This window comes from Sapajus apella, unplaced genomic scaffold (assembly GCF_009761245.1).
Source record: "Sapajus apella isolate SASKATOON/1434 unplaced genomic scaffold, GSC_monkey_1.0 scaffold24, whole genome shotgun sequence".
Lineage (NCBI taxonomy): Eukaryota > Metazoa > Chordata > Mammalia > Primates > Cebidae > Sapajus > Sapajus apella.
The window spans coordinates 19,229,083-19,237,584 of NW_022436964.1; the positions used below are offsets into that span (position 1 = coordinate 19,229,083).

An 8,502-nucleotide genomic window follows, 5' to 3' on the forward strand; every position below is an offset into this window, starting at 1 on the left:
TTCTCTGCCATCTGTTTCTATCCCCACATTCTATAGAAATAAGCCTCGAAAGTTCCTTGTATCTCTTTGCCAGATGCAAGACAGAGATTCTTGATCATCCATCAGAAACAGGAACTAAGGGTCATACTCTCTCTATAGCTTCCGTGATATGCATTTTATCTGTCCTCTTACTCCTGTAACTTCTCTCTCTCTTTGCTGTCTCTATTTCCTCTCATTGTTCATCTTCTCCAAGTTGAAAGAGCAATCACAAATTTTTCAGTTTCCATCTACAGACTCACAGAGTAGACAGGAGGTAGGGCAAGCACTCTATTGCACCTTTTTTTTTTTTTTTTGAGACAGAGTCTTGCTCTGTCACCAGGAGCTAGGCTGGAGTACAGTGGTGCAATCTCGGCTCACTGCAATCTCCGCCTCCTGGGTTTAAGCAATTCTCCTGCCTCAGCCTCCCGAGTAGCTGGGACTACAGGTGCGCGCCACCACGCCCAGCTAATTTTTGTATTTTTTAGTAGAGACAGCGTTTCATCATGTTGGCCAGGATGGTCTTGATCTCTTGACCTCGGGATCTGTCCACCTCAGCCTCCCAAAGTGCTGGGATTACAGTCTGTTGCACATTTAACTTACATTTTTAGTTAAAGTCACAGCATGCTATCAAGTAATAGTTCTCATTCCTGTTTTATTTATTTTTTAAACAGAGACAGGGTCTTGCTCTGTCGCTCAGGCTGGAGTGCCATGGCATGATTGTAGCTCACTGCAGCTTTGATCTCCTGTAACTTCCTCTCCTCTCACCCTCCCAGGTAGCTGGGAGTACAAAGCACACACCACTATGTCTGGCTAATATTTTTGTTTTTAAAGTTTTTGTACAGATGGGGTTTCACTATGTTGCTCAGGCTGGCCTCTTGAACTCCTGGCCTCAAGTGATCCTCCCACCTCACCCTCCCAAAATGCTGTAATTACAGGCATGAGTCACCATGCCTGGCCCATTATTTTAAAGACAATAAACTCAAGGCTCAAAGGAGGTACATAACTTATTCAAGGTTACACAGCTTGTTAGTGGGGAGCTCAAGCCCATTACATTCAAAATATAACCAGCAGGAATCTGTTGCTCTTTGAAAGAATCTAGAATGATGGGAACAGGAAGTACTGATCAAACCATTAGGGCAATAGAAACCCTGTATGGATGGAGGCTTGGTGTGAGGGCTGGAGGAAGACGACAGGGCCATAGATGGAGCCAGATAGAACTGACTGCTGACTGAGGCTGGTGGAGCAAGCTGGGATGGGGGCTGCTTTATGGGGGCTGATTTGAGATAAGGAAGAGTCAGTCACTTCAGTGGAGGAGAAGCTTGATTCTAGAGACAGTCTTACCTGTTTCATCTATATACTGTTGACTTCACTTTACCAATTTCCAAGTAGGTACTACCACAGATTAACTCAATCCAGTGAACACTACTGTGGTCTTTTTCTGTGCCTCATGGTGTCTAGTTGGCAAAAGCGTTAAGATCACATTGATTTAACTGCCCCAAGCCTCAGTATCAGAGAGACATGGTATCCAAGTCAAGCTCTACCACACAGTTCCTATAAGGCGTTGTACAAGTTTATCTCTCTAAACTGTTTTCTTATCTGTGAATGGGGCTGATAATAATTGTTACTCATTCATTTGATGTGATGTCTAAATAGATTATGCTCAAGAAGAACTTACTACATAGAAACACTCTCTGAAATGTCTGATGGACCAGAGGCTGGTGGGGAAGGGAATAAGACACAGTCTATGTTCTCAAGGGCTTATAATGAGGTGGGAGAGGGTAGGGAAAAAGGCATTGATCTGGGCAATTTAAACATTTACTCATATTTGTCTCATGAGATTTTCATGGGGAAGCATTTGTTGGATAAACGTGTGAGATGACAGATTCTATCTTTATCACACTGAACAGCAGAATGAGAAAACAAGGACGGAAATGGTGGGGAACCAGATTCTTCCAGCTCATCGAAGTAATAACCTTCTAACAATAAGAATTGTCAAACAGCAATGAAAGAGTGAGTTTCCCAATATTGGAATTATGTAAGTCAAAGATGGACGGCCCTTCGTATGAAATGCTTTGCAAAAGCATCACAGGAACGAATGACTTGAACGTATGTTGTTTTGCTCCTCCCCATCTGCCTGGCCTTTGTGTGTGACTGTCAAGGTCAGGGCATCCTCCTCCTCCTCTTGCCTTTCATCTGCTCCTGCTGGCCACTCTCTCACTTCTATCTCTGTCTGAGGTCTCTCTTCTGAGCTCCAGACACATGAATCCTATTGCTGATTGAACTTAGAAGGCTCCAGTTCTCCAAGACCCATAAGGAACCTATGATCTTCCCCCACAAAACCTGGTCCTTCTCCAATCTGTGAACCAAGACTCAAACGCATTTCACAGGCATGTCACTTTCAAAGGACTTCCCTGCTGTGTTGCAAAGGGAAAGTGAGGGAAGGTATTGTCAGTAGAGGGAGATGTCAGATAAGAAAAGAACCTCACAGGCTCTGCCAACACACTTTTCAATCGTGGGATTTTTTAACTAACTAAAAAAAAAAAGGTAAAATCCGCTATTTTCTGAGCTTTGAAAAAATTAATGTTGCTGTTTTACAACCTCTGACAAGGTTTTTTTTTCTATAGTTGGACAGGTTTTTTTCTTTAATTTGCCTTATGCAAGTAAAGCAATTTTTGCATTTGGGTTTTAACATATATGATACTCACAAACACACACGTTTAGCCCAACTTCCCCCTGCTACCCATTGCATATAGAGGCCATCACACAAAGCCCACTGGGTGTGGCTGAGTCCAAGCAAGACATGATCATAGAGGCAGATCTGGAGAGGAAGGCACATGCCACAGGCCAAGACCGCAGGTTCAGCAAGATTCTCACTCTAGTTATGTGTATCACTGTTTCTCACTGTCACGGGCAGTTCCATAGACAGGCACTGCCTGTCATAGTGTGTGTGGCCAGCCCCATTCATGCCTTCATTTTTGTCCCCATCCTTGTGTTTCTGTGCAATTTTGCCTAATTATAGTTTATACCATATCATTACATACACTTTATGGAATTAGCTTAAATCCTTTCGGAAAAAGGTGGGATAGATGAATAGATGGGTGGGCAGGTATACAGGTAGGCACTCTTTTACAGCCACCTAGGAAAAGTCTAAACATTTGTTTGGCTACTGATAAATCTTTACTATTTCCATCAATTGATTTTCACTTAGAATTCCCTTCTCTTCTTTTCTTCCTCTAATTCAGTTTCTTTTTGCACTTATTTTCCTCTCTTGCCTCCATACCTGCCTCTCACCTCATCTCTGGGCCAGGAGGGGGTTTGGGCTGACTTAACACTGTTAGAACTTTCCAGAGAAAGTCCCTCAACCATGTTCCAGAAGAGCTAGGCCAGTATTAATCTCCTTGGCTGCTTTCCTGCTCTCATTCCATTTCCTCATTCTCCCTGATCTTCATTTCAGAAAGATCACTTTCCACTTGTGTCCTGCCCGGGGCGGCCTGAGTCTGTTTTTTTCTAAGATTGAGATCAATTTCCAACTGAGGCATTTGGGCACAACTGTCATAAAATAGATAAGACTTCTGGAGAATGGAGGGTCTTGAGACAAGTACTGTCAGAGAAGAAAGAATCCCAAGTGCTTTCTTCTGCTAAAAGGGGCATATACTGGGAACGTCTTATAGTCTGGGAATAAATAATGCCCATGTGTACCCACAGGCACACACACACTTCACACACAGTCACACTCATCACATTTTAGCCATGCCACAAACCCTCACACATTCCCATATATTTACTCTCAAAGGGGAGAACTGTCTTCAACAATTCATCTGTCTCTTTCTCATCAGGACATGTTTTCATATTGGATTAGTTCATGCAAGACAAAGCCAACTGAATCACCCAATTCAAAAGTGGAGCCTCACTATCCTCTAAGAAAGAGAACTTTCAGTCAGTAAACATGTATTGAGTACCTACTGCATGCAAGGAAACCTAATAGGCAAATACAGTGTGGATGGAGGTAGATACATGAAGATGTGTAGAAGTCAGTCTCTTAAGACTCTTCAGGAAAAGCACCAAAGTGAAATATTTATTCAAAATTGGTGATTCAGAATCAGCAGATGTGACGAATTACAACTGTACTTGGCACTCATTGCCATCAAATTAATCAAGCCAGATTCTTTCACAATTTACATGAATACACCGTTGCCTTTGAGATAAGAGACAACTATGAACACCAACTCTCCAGGAGAGGCGGCTACCGTCAGTCAAGTCCATTACTGAGTTAACAACAGCTAGGAAAATGTTTATTCCCAAACCACTGGAAGAAGGAGCACACCAGACAGGGAACCAGTAAGATTTTTTTTTTCCTCTGGGAAAAAAGGAAAGAAGAAACAAATTGGGGCATTAGTGTGGACAAACTTCAGGCAACTCTCCCTCAGGCTGTGGCCATCAATGATACTGGGCAGAAAAGCCTAAAATATACCGCGCATTTTCTTTTGGTTCAGCTGTAGTTGCTCTATTTTAATACAAAGCTACGTGTTACCTATATGGTAAATAAAGGAACTAAAAACCTACTCTGGCCATACAGCTGTTCATCAGCTTCAATCTTGAACATTCTGTGATAGGTCCTCATTTTGGTTTGACCCTCTTCCTACGATGTGTTTCTCTTGAATTGGCAATATTTTCATTTCAGCCTCTCTGAGTTTGGCAATGATAATGCTGCTTCTTTTGTGCTTAGCTCTGTGGTCTACTTTGATATTCTCCTTTGAAAGAACCTGTTTCCTCCCTATTTCTAAGATTAGGCAATAAAATAATAGTTTTTTTTTTTCTCTGCTTGGAGCCACCATCGCTCCCTAATGTATTACGACAGTGTACATAAAAGTGCTTCATAAAGAGTAAAGTGATGCACAAATGTTAATTGACAAGATTATAAGTAGCTGTTCTAAGTATCTCAAGTTGATTTCCAATTACAATTTCTGTTACTAGGTCAAATATAAAATAAAACTGCCCTCCTTGCTTCTGTGATGACTGAGCTATTCAGGCACGGTGCTTTTTTTTTTTATTCAGGCACGGTCAGGGGCAGTGGCAGGTAGATTTTATTGTTCCTGGGACATACAGGGGGGTACCAACATCCATGGTGGGGTGGGGGGCATAGTGCTGAAGATATAATCTGATGATCACTTGTGGTTGAATCATGGGTTCTAGCTGTGTTGGATGAAGCGGGCAGAGGGCCAGGTTGGCTGGTAGCTGCAAAGCCTGACTTTCCAGCTGGTTGCATATGCACAGGGAGTTGGGTGGAAGCAAGGAGCTCAGGGGCTGGATGCAGAGCCTGTGAATGGGGAGCAGAGAGGATGAGTCGGAGAAGCCAGTCTGATGGTTAGCATGTTCCATCTGCTTTTGCAAGGACAGGGCACTACCAGGCTGGAGGAAACCTGTCTGAGTAGGCTGAAAGTGGCTGTGCACAGCTTAGGGCTGTGGCTGAGACAGGTACTGCACAGCAGGGAACGCTGAAGGAGCACGGAGGAGCTGACTAGGACTATAAGCTGGCTGTGTGGGCCCATAGTGAAGTCGGGGCTAAGCAGTCCCATAGGCACCACCAGGGCTGCCTTGGAATTTTCTATGCTCTGGTGTCCCTGCAAAAGCAGCTGCTGAGCCCACGTAGTGCTGGGTCATATGCACTTGGGGTCCAAACATTTGTTTAGCTCTGTCAGCTGCCATGAGGGTGCCCCGGCGATTGTGTCCTCCAGGGCTCCCCTGCTTGCTGAGGATATGAGTTCCTGTGTGAACACTCAGGCTCTGCTGGTATGCAGCTGATGTTGGGGTGGTCAGGTCACTCTGTTCCTTTCGCCTCCATTTTTCTTCCTCATGTAAAACTTTCTTGAGCTGCAGAAAAAGCTGGTGCTTCTCTTCCTGTAGGGCCAAAAGCTTCTCCTGCAACTTCAGACTTTGTTCCTTGGTCTCCTCTAGTGCCATTCTCTCTTCCATCTCTTTTCTCTTCCTTCCCTGCTGTTCTTCCTTCATCTTCTGTTCCTTCATCTTGTCGACCGCTTCCTCCTGCCGCTTGCGCTCCCGCTCCAACATAATGTGCCGGTGCAGTGCCCTGGCCATGGCGTTGGAAAGCTTGGGGTGCTCCAGGAGTGCAGGCTTGGTGCTGCCGTGGGCGTTCGGGCCTGGGCACCCAGCTCTGTCCCCAATTGCCAGACCTCACACAGGACCCGCCCTCTCTGCGCTTTCTCGGGTGATCAAGAGCGCCCTCGCCTGCGTCACATCCGGCGACTCAGGAGTCCTTCCGGAGTCCCACAGTGCTATCATAACAGCTGGGAATCATTTGAAAATGAGCCAGATGTAGGTGATGGGGTGATAGAGGCAGCAAACCACACTGCCATGTGTGTACCTATGCAACAACCATGTGTAATCTGCACGTGTACCCCAGAACCTAAAGTGCAATTTTAAAAAAAGAATTAAAAAAAAAAAGAATAATAAGTAGGCATCATTATCCAGTACTAGTTATCAAATAAAAAGCTTCCAAGTTTTCCCTAAAAAAAAAAAAAAAAAAGAAAAGAAAAGAAAAGAAAATGAGCAGCTTCTCTTCTCTTGGTGAGTCAGGTGGTCATTTAAAAAACCGGGCTCTATTGTTTTTAAATATTAGAATTGGTTCATATTTAAAAGTTACATGCCCCCTGCTTGGAGAGGGACTCAGGCAGGCAGTGGGAAGTGGGACATCAAACTGGGATAATGGGGACCTGTGTCCATGGTAAATGCTGATGGAAGTATTGCAAGAATGGCCAGCCAAGAGGGAGGCATTTTGCAATACAGGGCCAATTTTGACAGGGGACAGGTGGTGATTCTGGCAGCTGATTAACTTCAGAGAGAGCCAGCCAAGGACCTAAGCCAGCCAAGGGTGTGCTGGCAGGAGGGCAGGGCTTTCCCAGAAGTTCTGAAAGGGAGGGGATGATGGCAAGTGGATACATCAGTGATGATAAGGTTCCATGACATCCCTGGGAACTTGTGTCAGAATACTTAGGCATAAATGCCACATCTCCTATATTTATTCTCCCAGGTATCTTCTGCCCCTCATAGGTCAGCTGTATTCAACAGACACTCCAGGCACATAAGAACTCAATTTAGACTCTACTTATCATGGTTACTACCTAAGAAACAACTGCTTTTCTAAAAAAAAAAAAAAATTATTATAAATTCAGAAGCTGTTAGTGATTTGCAGAAACCTAATTCTCTCCATGTTGGCAGATTTCTGGCTCTGTAGATTCGGCATAGCATGTGGGTAAAATGCCACTTGTGTCAAGAGGTGGAGGGTGGGAAGAATGCACATGTACATATGGAAGAATGACAAGAAAATAATGAGTTTCTTTGGAAGAAGTGAACTGGAAGGTAGGAAACAGGGATCAGATGGAGACATCACTGTGCATCCATTTTATGTTTTGAATTTTGAACTGTTTGACTGTACTGTGTTTAACAATTGAATTCATTTGAATTTATTGTATTTAATAATTCAATTGTTAAATTTAAATAATCCCCAGCATCATGACCATCTATCACCTTGACGGCTGATGAGGTGACTTTCTCACCATCACACTCATCTTCATGGCCATCATTTTTGGGGATCCAGAATTATCACTGGCTGCCATCAAGTGCCTTAGACCCTTTCTGAGTTTGTGAAGAACAGATTTATTTATTTCTTCTTTATCCCTTTATTCATATCTCTTCTGAACATGTGGTTTACTATTACTTTAGGTAGAGATTCTGGCAGGGAGAAATTTGCTCTTGGGGTGGTCTCTCTGGCAGGTGTACATTCCCAGTGTTGGGCACAGGATTCAAGAGAAGACTCAAGCTCATATGGAGTCTAGAAATAGCAAGCTGGGGAGGCAAGTCTAACCAAAGTTGGAGGGCATGAGATGTCACACATGCTGTCAAGGCAGAGGTTCATATACAGGGACCCCACTCCTACCCCACTTTTCTGCCTGTCTTTACACTGAAACTCCTGGGAAAACCTGTCTAGATCTCTACTTTGTCACATCCTCTTTAGTCTTCACTCCTGAAATGGCTCTTATCAAGGTCACTGATAACCATGCTAGGTATTCTAATGGCTAAATCTCTCTTTTCATCACATTTGAACTTATAGCCACATTTGACACAAATTGTCATCTTTTGTTCTTCAAGCCACATGCCTCCTCCCTTACTAGGTACAGCTCTAGCTCTCAGTCTGCCTGATGACCCATTCTTCCCTGTCCAACTTTTAAATGTTCAAACTCTCTGCTCTTGCCTCTCTTCTCTATGCTATCTTGAAAACAGTCTTAAACTTCAGTTATCATCTGTATGCTCCCTGATTCTCCCAATGCTGTCTCCAAATAGGGCTTCTCCTGAGTTCCAGATGCACATGTCTAACTGCCGGCCTGATAACTCCACTCGACTGCAAGTAGCCATCTCAAACCTAACATGCTTACAGCCAAACTCTTGATTTTTCGCTCCCAAACCTGC

The 8,502-nt window shown here is 43.8% G+C and overlaps 1 pseudogene across 1 annotated transcript; it reads right to left on the reverse strand.

Moving 5' to 3' along the window:
• Positions 1–5,183: 5,183 nt before the first annotated feature.
• Positions 5,184–6,210, reverse strand: LOC116559857 (annotated as a pseudogene). Its single transcript, XR_004272659.1, has one exon. The product of XR_004272659.1 is annotated as a G protein pathway suppressor 2 pseudogene (transcript).
• Between the last annotated feature and the right edge of the window lie 2,292 nt (positions 6,211–8,502).